Source organism: Elephantulus edwardii, unplaced genomic scaffold (assembly GCF_000299155.1).
Source record: "Elephantulus edwardii isolate Elephantulus edwardi_28Jun2011 unplaced genomic scaffold, EleEdw1.0 scaffold00023, whole genome shotgun sequence".
NCBI lineage: Eukaryota > Metazoa > Chordata > Mammalia > Macroscelidea > Macroscelididae > Elephantulus > Elephantulus edwardii.
In genome coordinates, this window is record NW_006399773.1 from 4,206,700 (window position 1) to 4,218,652 (window position 11,953).

The following is an 11,953-nucleotide window of genomic DNA, read 5'->3' on the forward strand; positions in this document are numbered from 1 at the left end:
TGAGGCTCTGGCCGGGCCTTTGGGAAGATCCTCAAGGATGCAGTTTAGGGTAGAAAGGCAACCTGACGTCTACATCAGCCTCATCCTCGCCTGTGAGCTTTGGCTGTGGAAGCGAAAACGAGGTGCAGAAAGAGAAAGGGGAACTCACTGTCCATGGTCTCCCTCACCGCATTCATATTGGCTGAGGTTCCAGGCGCCCCAGCACCACCACTACCCGCCATTGCTGCCACTGCTCTCTGGCCGAGGAGGCGGGGGCGGAAAAAAAAAAAAAAAAGGAAAAAAAAAAAAAAAAGACCCTGAACCGGAAGTGATAAACCTGCCTTTACACAGGGCCCGCCCACAACATGAGCCCCGCCCGCAGAGTGAGCCCCGCCCGCGCCGGAGAGGCTCCGCCCCCACGCTTTTCGTCAGCGTGCGGCTACGTTGATTTGAATTTAGAGCCTCGTTACTCAGAGCCGAATGTAAAGTAGAAAGTTTCTATTCGAATTTACTACGCGGCCTCGGTGCGATTGGCTGGTTCGCGGACAGCGGTGGGATGCGATTGGCTGGTGGTCCACATGTCCCGTGCCCTGGTTGGCCTAGGCTAGCGCGGAAGCGGGGAGTTAAAGAGTCTGGCTGTCGTGAGCTCAGCTCTGGCCCCTTGTGAGCAACCTGGATGCGCTATTGAGGGCTTTCTGCCGTAAGGAGCGAGGCTTCCATTCTACACACATAGTAGGTATGTCCTTGATAGTTCCTGTCCTTTCCTCTTGTCGCTAATAGAAGAGCTCATTTTCCCCAGCTCCTGATCTGTTCGCCCAGGAATCAATGGGAGCAGCCAGGGGCTAGTGGCCAAACAGGGGCCTCCAAAAAGGCAGATCACATAGGAGTTAAGGGTGACACCGACCTTAATGTCCTCTACCCTTGATACAAGAAAACCAGCAGTATTCTGGCCTTCCAAGAAATAAATTTACTCTTTCTCTGTCGCTCTGTATTCTTTTGCCTGGAAGTTACGCAGTTTTTCTCTTTTATCCTGGAGCCTTGATGAAAGAGTAATGTATGTGGAGAGGAAACTCAAAGGCTGTTAGTGTTTATTTTAAACACAAATAATATTTCTTTAAATCAGTCGTACTTCTCTGGCGAGGTCTACATAACAGCATTCTGGCATATTTGTTCTCCATAAAGAATTGTCTAATAACTACATTTTTAGAGTGTCAAAACTCTTAATAATGTTTGATAGCTTAGAGTGTCAAAAACTTTTTAAAGACTTGAGATAATGAAAAACTACCGGTAAAGCCTTTGGTTTAACAGGAACTAGTGTCTGTTGGTAATATTTCATTTATCTGGAAGGGGAGACAGAGCCAGTTTGAAACAACTTTTGTGAGCTGATTAATTCTTCTGCATGGTAAGGTTTGTTTTCCCTACCTTCCAAAGTTATTTCACGGACATTTGATGAAATATATGTTATTTTGGTACAGTTTAGTAAACGATACCAAAAGCCCAAGAGGATTAGTTTTTTGTTCATTCTTTGAACTAAATATGTTTCATGCATACGTTTTGCCAAGATCCTTATGGATGGAGCTTTGTGGGGTTTTTATACATTCTTATGATTTCCTTTTAGTTTTCTCTTTGTGCTATGGGAGATGTCAACGAACCAAAAATGCAGATAACACCAGAAACTCCAGGAAGAAGAACCGTTTTGAATCCTTTCGAAAGTCCTAGTGATTACTCAAACCTCCATGAACAAACTGTCTCCAGCCCTTCAGTTTTCAAATCGACAAAATTACCAGTAAGTTCTTCACTATTATTACCTATTATTTTAAACACAGATATTCTTTCTTTAAGCTAAGGGAGTGTGTAGCGCTGGAGTGTGTCTTTTTTAATTGCAGCATTTATCATCATCTGGTGGTTAGGCTGAAAATAAAAAGGGATATTTTTTGTTATTGTTATCAGTTCATTAAAAAAAAATAAACTCAACAAGTAACACAAGATCACTCCATGCCATGTGTGTAGTTAGATACTATGAGTAATGATCTGTCTACTAACAACAGATGGCCCAAGAGACAGTGCCATCGAATAATATCTGCTCGCATTTACTCAGCAGTGTTGTTTATGAGGGTCAGCTAAGAGTCAGTTCTGATTTTGATGGCAACCATCACAACAATGGGTCAGATACAGCATGAGGCATGGGGGGGGGTTTACACCATGACACAAACCCATGTGAAGATTATTACACTTTAATACAGGGTGAGATAAATGTTGGCTGAAAGCAGAGAATACCAGAAAGATGTTTACTTGTGTTTTATTGGCGATGCAAAGATATCTAACTGTTGTTGATCATAACAAATTATAGCTAACATTGAGAAGAATGGGAATCACAGAACATGTAATTGTGCTTGTGTGAAATGTATACATAGATTAAGAAGCCCTTGTCGAAACCGAACAAGGGGACACTGCATAGTTCAAATTCAGGAAGGGTTTTGTCAGGATTGGATCCTTTCTCCATTTTATTCAATCAGTATTGCTAAGCAAATCATTCTAGAATCTAGACTAAATGAATGGGAAAGTGGTGTCAAGATAGGAGGAAGACTCCTCAATAACCTCTAGCAGGCAGATGATACTTGTTTTAGAAGATCAAAAACTTCAATATGAGACTGTATTAAAAAACAAACAACCCAACAAACCACCTTCAATATGAATTTCATCTTAAACATTAAGAAAATAAAAATCCTCACAACTGGACCCACAGGCAACATCATGATAGATGGAGAAAAGAGTGAAGTTATGAACAACTTCATTTTACTTATACCCAAAATCAACACCCAGTGTAACAACATTCAAGAAATCTGAAGACATGTGCATTGGAAATATCTATTGCCAGGGACCTCTCCAAACTGCTGAAGAGCATGATGTCATTACAAGACAAAGGAACCTGATCCAGGCTATGGTCTTTTCAGTTATTTCCTATACATTTAAAAAATAAGGAAAACTGAAGAAAAAGAATGATTTTGAATTGTGGTGTTGGCAAAAAATATGAATGCCCTGTGAAATGCCAGTCAAGAAAATTTGGTTGTCTAGAGGGACCAGTCCTAGGAAAAAGACATCATGCTGGGAAAGAGAAGATCGGTGAAAGAGAGGAAGACCCTTTACAAGAAGGATTAACACAATGACTGTAACAATGCAGTCAAACATAAAGATTATGAAGACTGCACAGAATAGGGCAAGGTTCAGATCTGTTTATAGAGTCACTATGAATTTTAGGGGACTCTACACCACAGCAACAATGTGGAGCTCCACCCCTTTCTGACCAGGCTCTATCAGTAATTTTTGGGGTTTGCAGGTCATTTGTCTTCTGTGACAACTACTGACTCCTCCCTTGTATCTATCACAAAAACAGCCATAGACAGATTTTCTACATAATACATGCAGACCTCAGTGGTACTGCAGTTTACATTACACACCACCAAAGTAAAGCAAATATTGCAATAAAGCACAAACATTTGGCTTCCCAGTGCTATGAAAATTGTATTTACACTGTACTATTGATTGTTACGTGTTGTTGAGTAGGAACGGATAGCTGACCCTCTAACAGGTAGTCAGAGGTGGTAAATCTCACTGGAGAAGACTAATCCATCTTTCTCCTGGGGAGCAGCTGGAAGATTCAAACCACGTGCCTCTGGCAGCACAGCTCCTTACTGCTAGGCCATCAGAGCTCACTGAGTGTGTGGTAATGTTATGTTTATGTTAGAAATATTCTGAGAATTTTAAAGTGACACATAGACATGAGATGAGCACATATTGTTGGGAAATGGCATAGATAGACTGTTTAACACAGCGTCCCCACTTGCTTCAACCTGTCAAAAAATGCAGTATCCACAAAATTCAGTAAAAGGAAGGATAGCTACACACATAAACGTGACTGAGTTGCAATAAGCCTTTACTTAGACACAATGAAATTTCACTTTCATGTCATTTTTACATGGCACAACATATTAATGTTCTTTATTCTTTTTTCCCACTCATTTAATGATTTCCAAACTATTCTTAGCATGTAAACTGTACAGAAAGAGTCCTACCCCTGTAATAGTAGCATGTTGTTGTTGTTGTTGTTAAGTGCCATCGAGTCGCAAGTGACTCTATGAAGGAGAGTCCTTGACGCATGGGTGCCTTTTATCCTGTCTCCAGGTTCATAGGGTTTCCAGAGGCAAGCTATTATGGAAATGGATGCCACTCCTCCTTCCAAAATTGTAGCATAGATACAACTAAACTAGCAATTTCAAGAAAGCAAATTATGTGGCTCATGTAGTCTTTTCAGTTACTTCCTGTGCATCTAAAATTTGGATGGTGGATACGGATGACAGAAGAATTGATGTCTTTGAATTGGTGTTGGTGAAGAGCACTGAACATCCTCTGTACTTCCAAAAGAACAAACAAGTCTGTCTTAGAGGAAGTGCAACCAGGGTTCTCCTTGGAGGCAAAGTTAGTAAACTTAATCTTACATGAAGGGAGGGGCCAGTCCTTGGAAAAAGACTTCAGGCAGTTAACAAAGGAGACCACAGTCCTCAACAATATGGATTCACCCAATGACCAACAATAGACCCACTCATGTCAGGGTGAAGATGACACAGTATAGGGCTAGTATAAGATCTGTTAACATAGGGTCCATGAGTCCTAGTTGATGACCCCTAAGAAAAAACAACAAAAAAGATTTTTACTCTCACATAGAAATGTTGCATCCCTGAAGGGTATTAATTTTGAGTATATTTCACCTTTATATGTTACAATTTTTAATTTTGTAATTTTTAAAATTGGGAGATGGTGATAGTTTAAAGAAATATCGTTAAGGATGTTGGGTCGCTTACTATTTGCTGTTGAATTTAGTGGTAAAGTCAAATGTGAAGAAAAGAACCTTAAAGTGTTTTGATATTGTAGCTCTTCACTTTGTTTTTAAAGGCGACATTGGTTAGCATTTTGATGAACTAGTTTAGTTTGTTTTCACTCATAAGCTTACTTTCTTTTATTAAGACTCCAGGGGAATTTAGATGGTCTATTGAGCAACTAGCTGTAATAAATCCTGTAGAAATAGACCCAGAGGATATTCATCGACAAGCTTTATACTTAAGTCATTCCCGGTAAGTTTCCTTTTCATGCACCATAGTGTAATTACATGCTCTCAAGTGAAGAGAACTGAGGAATTCCTAAAGTTGAGTATTTTTGTGCAAAAAAAAAACACAACAAAAAAACCCTGTCTGGGAGGAAGAATATTGATACACATTTATATGAAGAGTTAATGCAGAGAAATTCATCTAGAACATTTTCTCTTCCTGGACTAATTAGGGAACAATTCTGTCTCTTTCACACATTTTGGAATTCATTTCTTTTACATTATTGTGGTTTCTGCCATTAACTTTGTAAAATTTTTCATTTCCTTTTAAAAATGATCTATCTCTCTTTTCTCTTTTTACTGGTGATATGGGGAAAGCAAAATACTATTTTGTTGCCATCGGTAATTGAGGAAGCTTAAGTTCCCCTCTAAACTAAGACAGACTGTATGGAAAGTTACTCATTAATAATAGAGAGGAATTTTCAACTTTTATATAGTATACTACCCCAAAACTGTTAACCACAACAGTACCAAACCCATTGCGATCAGACTGATTTAATCCATAGTACCCCAAGGCTGAGCAGAGTAAACCTGCCCCAGAGGGTTTCCAGGGCTGCGACCTTGTTCCCAAGGAACAGCTGCAGCATCTGAACCCCCACCCCATTTTAGATTAGCAGCTGCACACTTACCCATTGCACCAACGTAATATCTTATAGTATGTGTGTGTTGTTGTTGCTGTTATGTGCCGTCGAGTTGCCTGCGACTCATGGTGACCCTATGATAGTACGTGTAGGGGCTCAGAAATACATTGTCACGGAACTCCAGTGGCCTAGTGGCAAGAAGGTGCGCTGCAATTCTGAAGGCACGCAGTTTGAATTCACCACTTGCTCCACTGGAGAAGGAGGGGCAATATCCTCCTGTGCCTGTCAGAGCCGGTTTGACAGTATACAACAAGGGGGGGGAAGTACTTTGTCTTCAGTTTTACGGTTCATAGAATATTGTTATTTGGTGACCTATTATGTAGTGTATCTCAGACTTAGGGTGCCCAATGGAGTAAGAACATATACTTCTTTGGGGGAACAGACCTAGATTTTGATGATACCCTGCCAAGCAGATGCATTTTTTTGGTGAAGTCTTGTTTATATGAGTCTGTGTCTTCATATTTGAAAAAGTCACATAGGTGCTATGAAAAGTTTTTTCATTTTGCACCAACATGGTTATGTTAGCAGTTCACCAGATAAACTTTTGTCCTTTGATTTCTTTGCTTGGTTATATGACCATTCTCTCATAATTTTTTTATGTCGCCAAGGCAAAGGACAGTGATGATAGAGCATTGAAGCATTGTTATATAAATTTAAACAATACCTTTGAAAGAGGAGATTAAACAGAATATATCTCTAAAAGCAAATTAATTACAGTTTTAATTGTTTCACATGAATTGTTACTATTTTAAACAAAATTATCATGTCATCGTTTTAAAGTTTTTTATTAACTAATGCATTCTTCTCGGAAGCAGGCGTGGCATCCACTTCCGTAAATAGCTTGCCTCTGGAAACCCTATGAACCTGAAGAAAGGACAAAAAGTCATGCACGCTTGTGTTGAGGACCTTTGTTCATAGGGTCACTGTGAGTCTCTTATGACTCAATGGCACTGAACAACAACAACAGTGCATTCTTGTCATTTTATGTTCATGAAAAGAATCACAGTATTAATTCACAGGATAGTGTTGTGAGAGAATAAAAAAAAACAGGAGAGAAAGTTCTCTGTTTAATTTCTTGGCGTAATTCAATAAACATTTACGGCAACCACCAAAGTTAGAGCATGTACTCTTACTTAACATTAGATATGGCTTTGTTCTTGGTAGCAAACAATGGTTTTCTTGCTTCTCTCATCTAATCAGAAGTTCCTATTCTAGTGCCGCCCACCTTTTCTCTTAGGACACATATAGAAAATAAAAGTTGTGAGTCATACACTCTATAAAATATAAAAAAACAAGCTGTCCATACAGGAGGTGACCCATCAGAAGACCCTCCAGTTCAAGGGTTCAACACTTAGGGTAGTTCCTACCATGCCAGTATCTCCTTCTGTAGGATTTTCTGCCTCTTGACTTAAAACTTTGCATGCTCTACTCTGTACTCTTTGGCCAGTCTGATTTCACTGCTTCTAGCAATCACCAGAATATTCTGGGACCTTGAAATCCTTCTAATGAAGCAGCAAAAAGTTTCTGAGTGAGATGATGCCAGATCCGAGCTCACTTAACATATTCTGAGATTAATAAGCACTGTTGTTTTGACCATAGAACAATGAACTGAATTGTCATCCCCAAAATGTCTGTTGATCAACTAGGAGATGTGGATTACCACTGTATTTTCTCATAAATTACTCATTTGAAAAGTTCACTTAATTAATTTCTGAAACATATGCATCGTATGTAAGCTTTGGCTAGCCACGAATAAATACACATGAGAAAAGTTTTGAGAGAAAATGATTTTTAATTCTTGTAAATATGTATCTTACCAATTTATTGATACAAAACAAAAATAATTACTCTTTATGAGAGCAGAATAAAGTGGTCTTGCAAGGCTACCTGCTTAGTTGTTGGCAAGTATATGCCTTGTGCTTGAGACCCAACATTTTCTATAAGTCTTGTAATTGAGATATTTGTCACACTATGACTGCATATTGTATCAAGAGAAAAATTTCTTAACAAAACTCTGTGATCAGTTGATTGTTTAATTTTATAATTAATATTTTCCCATAAATTCATAATTATAAGGATAATTTTCTAAGAGTTGATTTCAATATTACTGCTATGATAAAATTACTATAAATTGAAAAGCATTTGGTTCATTTTTCAATTTCTGCGGGAAAAAGTTCTTAGTTTGTGACTAAAGTGTGACATTCATTCACATTTCTTTATTTTATTAATAATAATTTTTAAGTGTATCATTTAAAAGAAAATATTATTCCATTCAGATCTTGATTGGAATAGGATGGAATGAACTCAATTTCATATTCATTTAATGTTGCAAAGTATCAATTTTTTTAAATGAATTTAACATTTATGAGTTTTCAAATGAAGAAAAATGATCCCTTTGAAGGGTTATTAGCTTGATTTAAATGTTCAGTAAACTAAAGTAATGGCCTGGTTTTCTCTGTTCTCTATCACTATCTAGAATAGATAAAGATGTGGAAGACAAAAGACAAAAAGCCATTGAAGAGGTAACTTAAAACTGTTAACTGCTCCTTATGCCACTTACACTTCAGCTCTCGGGCCTGTCACCTCTTAGGGAGACTTCCTGCAAACCCTTCTCTGTTTCATGTCCTCACCAACCTGCCCTCAGCAATGTTAAGTACCCCAGCAGACTCCCAAAAAACCAGTGAATGTTTTCCAGCTCTGCCAGCACCTCTCATAATTATTGGTTTCGTTGTTTCCTTTCTTCTTGACTGAAGTCTTTTGTTTTTTGCCAATACTCATTTGACTTGTCATTCTCAGACCCTGATACACTTTGTCTTTCTTGTGCTTTCACAATATTTAGTAGCACAACTTTCCTTCCAAATTAGAGTGTATGTAGAGAAAATGAATACTTGAAGGCTTTAACAAGCTAGATTCCTATCAGTAATGGTTTCATCTTTCTTGGCTGTTGGTACTTTGGATTTTTTTTTAAGTTCTTTTTCTTTTATGTTAGTCGTAGTTTGGATTTTTAAGAGATGGAATGTATTTTGTGAAATGAAAAGTCATATTTCCAAGCAGCTAAAGCATATCACAAATTTAGTTTTGTGTTTGTTTCTTTCTTTTTAAGAAAATAAATTTTCTATTTTTTTAAGATTTCTTTTTTTATTTGCTGTTCTTCTCCTTTTTTAGAGTGTAAAGGATAATCTTGCTGGTTATTTCTTCAGGACGTATCTATGTCCATGGTCACATTTCTTAGTTTTGCTTTCCCCCACCCCCCCCCCACTTCCTGAGCCCCCTCTGCCTCTTAGGTACACTTGATACTTCTGAACCCTAAAAGATCTCTGACATGTTCAAAGATCAGGTATATGCCTGGTTCTTCCTTCACTTTCTGGTGTAGGTGGTGTCCCCCGCTATTCAGAGATAGTCCATTCCTTAGACTTCTGTTCCATACACTTGACTCTTGGCAAACATTATCTTTGTAGTTTTGTTTCCTAACTTCAACATTTTCACTCCAAAATCACTTGAATCTTTTCCACTTGAATATTCTCTGGCTCTTGTTTATTTCTGAGCATTTTGGAAAATGTGCTTTTTCTTTTGAATCTTCAATTCTAAAGGTAAAGAAATCTAGAAGCCAAGATATATGAAGTCAGGGCGAAGATTAGGGTTAAGAAATAATGTATGCTTTTATTTCTAATTTATGTTTTTAAAATAGAAACAATAAATACTACACATTTTGTTTAAAAAGTAAGTGACCATTTTCCTTTTATTTCCACTTTACTCCTTAAACTAGTATGAAATTTCTTGTGTAATTTTCAGAAGAATTTTACATAACAGTTTATGTACTTTAAATATTTTAGACAGATAACATCATTCTCATACTGTTTTGAAACTTGCTTTTTGCTTAATGATTTCTCTCAGCTTCTTTTGAGTAATTAGCATTTGCAATCTTTCAAAAACAGCATCAAAGGACTCAACTCATTGTCCTCAAGGAAGAACTCACTCATTGCTGGTCCTCCACAGATTTCCAGAGGCTGTAAATTGCAGGGGAGGAGACAGCCAGCCTTTGTCTCAAAGAGCAGCTGGTGGATTTGAACTTTCTGTCTTTGGCTTGTCAGCAGTTCCTTACTCACTAGGCCACCATTGTTCCCTGAAAGCCTAGAATTCCATTCTGTGGGTGTACTATAACCTCACTCAGGCTGTATTGATAGACTTTTAGGTTGTGTTCAGATTTTTTATTTTCTGTCTCAAGTATTGCCACGTGAACTTACGCTATGCGGGCATTTTCGGTATTTGAAATAGACTTGCTAAGGCAGAAGTTCTACGAGTTACCACACTGGGTAGATTTTGCCATACTGCCCTCCTAATAGGTTGTTCTAATATATACCCTTGACACTATATACAGTAATGCCTATTCTTTCATCAGCACTACAAAGTTTTACCAAACTTCTGAAGTTTTATTTTGGAAAAATAGCATCTCATTATTTGGTATTGTATTTCATCTGAATGAGCTCAAACATAATTTTATGTATATATGGGTTCTTTATTTTATCCCCACATCCAACCCCACTGACAACAGTGATTGACACTGTAATCATCTCCTTTCTTTAAAATCCTTTTTCATAGATTGATACATAGTGTAATTAAGGAATTTAACTCCTTGTTGCATATATCAAAATTGAAAGAAATTATGTTCAATTGCCCTAAAAACAGAGAAAGAAGACATAAATATTTGTGGTTGTATGTTGAATAAGAAATGATTCCTAGTTGACCCTCCAGTGGGTTTCCAGAGGCTGTAAGTTGCACTGGAGATTGTTCATCTTTCTTCCATGGAGCAGCTGGTAAATTTGAACCATTTACCTTTAGATTGGTAGCACAACTCCTTACCCACTAGGCCACTAGAACTCACTGAATGTTTGAATATGCTTACTTTTCTTGGGTATGAAAGTGGCAACAGGCCTGTCCAAATATTCCCTCTCCCTCTAGTCAGTAGTATCACGGTAAATATGTAACTACTGGCTCTTTGGGACTGGAGGTAGAAGTTTCTCACTGATAGCGAATGTGACTTTACTCCACCTAGTGCTTTATTGATGTAGCCTCACTAATTGTGAAGAGAAGTGCAATGACAATTGTAGCCGTTGTATCTTTCAGATACAAAAGGTATATCATTAACACCAAAAGTATGAATATTGGTAAAATAATTAGCATGTGGTGAATTTTGAATATATACAGATATATAGATAGATAGATAGAGCCTTATTTTAAATATGTTTAATTGCAAATTATTGTAATTTTACTTTGATAGTGGCTTTGTTTAGCTGTAAGTAGACAAAATGACAGAAAATTTAGTAATAGGCTCTTGCAAACGGATTTAAGCTGGCTGTATCACACCATGTGGATGACTAGCACTTCCCTCTCTTCACTGCTTCCTTCCCTTCTCATTTTATCTCTTAACATACATGCACATTAAAAAATAAGAACCTACATAATTTGGAGGGAGAAATTAAAGATATATTCTGTGTTAATGCCTTTATCTTTCAAGATTCAAATTTTAGTAGTTTAAATACTAAAATTTCTTTTTGATATGCTCTAAAGTTCCTTCTATCTCATGTTTACTCATTTATGCCTAATTATGCATATTTAAGTATTAACATTTTTAAGTATAATTACAAAATCAGCATATGATATATTTAAAATGGTTAAATGAAAATAACTAGAGATGCCTTTTAACTTTGTACTTTGTAAAGGACTTGAGCCTAATTTGTCTGACTTTAATTTTCTTAGTTTTTCACGAAAGATGTCATCGTACCCTCTCCCTGGACTAATCACGATGGAAAACCACTTTCAGTGTCTCATTCCAGTAAATGTGAGTTGTTAAAAATATCTTTAAAGGTGATTAAGTCAAAATGGTAGTATTATGGATACCATCCTAGACTGCAAGTGAAATTGGTGAGTTTCTTGATCTGCTTGGTCCTTGTTTAAGCATAGCATTTGAGCAGTGCCTTTTACCTGCTTTGTATCCATCAACAGCATTTTAAATGCAGGTTTTTGAGCAAAATAATCCCAAATAGCAGGATACCATCACTGTTAATTTGACTTTACTGCAAAATGTCAGATCTTAAAGCTCTTACATAACTTAATAAATTTTCCCATGTCATCATGTATTATAGTAAAACTTTATATATATCCACATACTTTA

The 11,953-nt window shown here is 37.2% G+C and overlaps 2 pseudogenes; both read left to right on the forward strand.

Moving 5' to 3' along the window:
• The first annotated feature begins 344 nt into the window (after window positions 1-344).
• On the forward strand, window positions 345-683 carry LOC102865738 (annotated as a pseudogene).
• A 920-nt stretch (window positions 684-1,603) lies between these two features.
• The window catches only part of LOC102866145, a 38,760-nt pseudogene continuing 28,410 nt past the window's right edge, over window positions 1,604-11,953 (forward strand).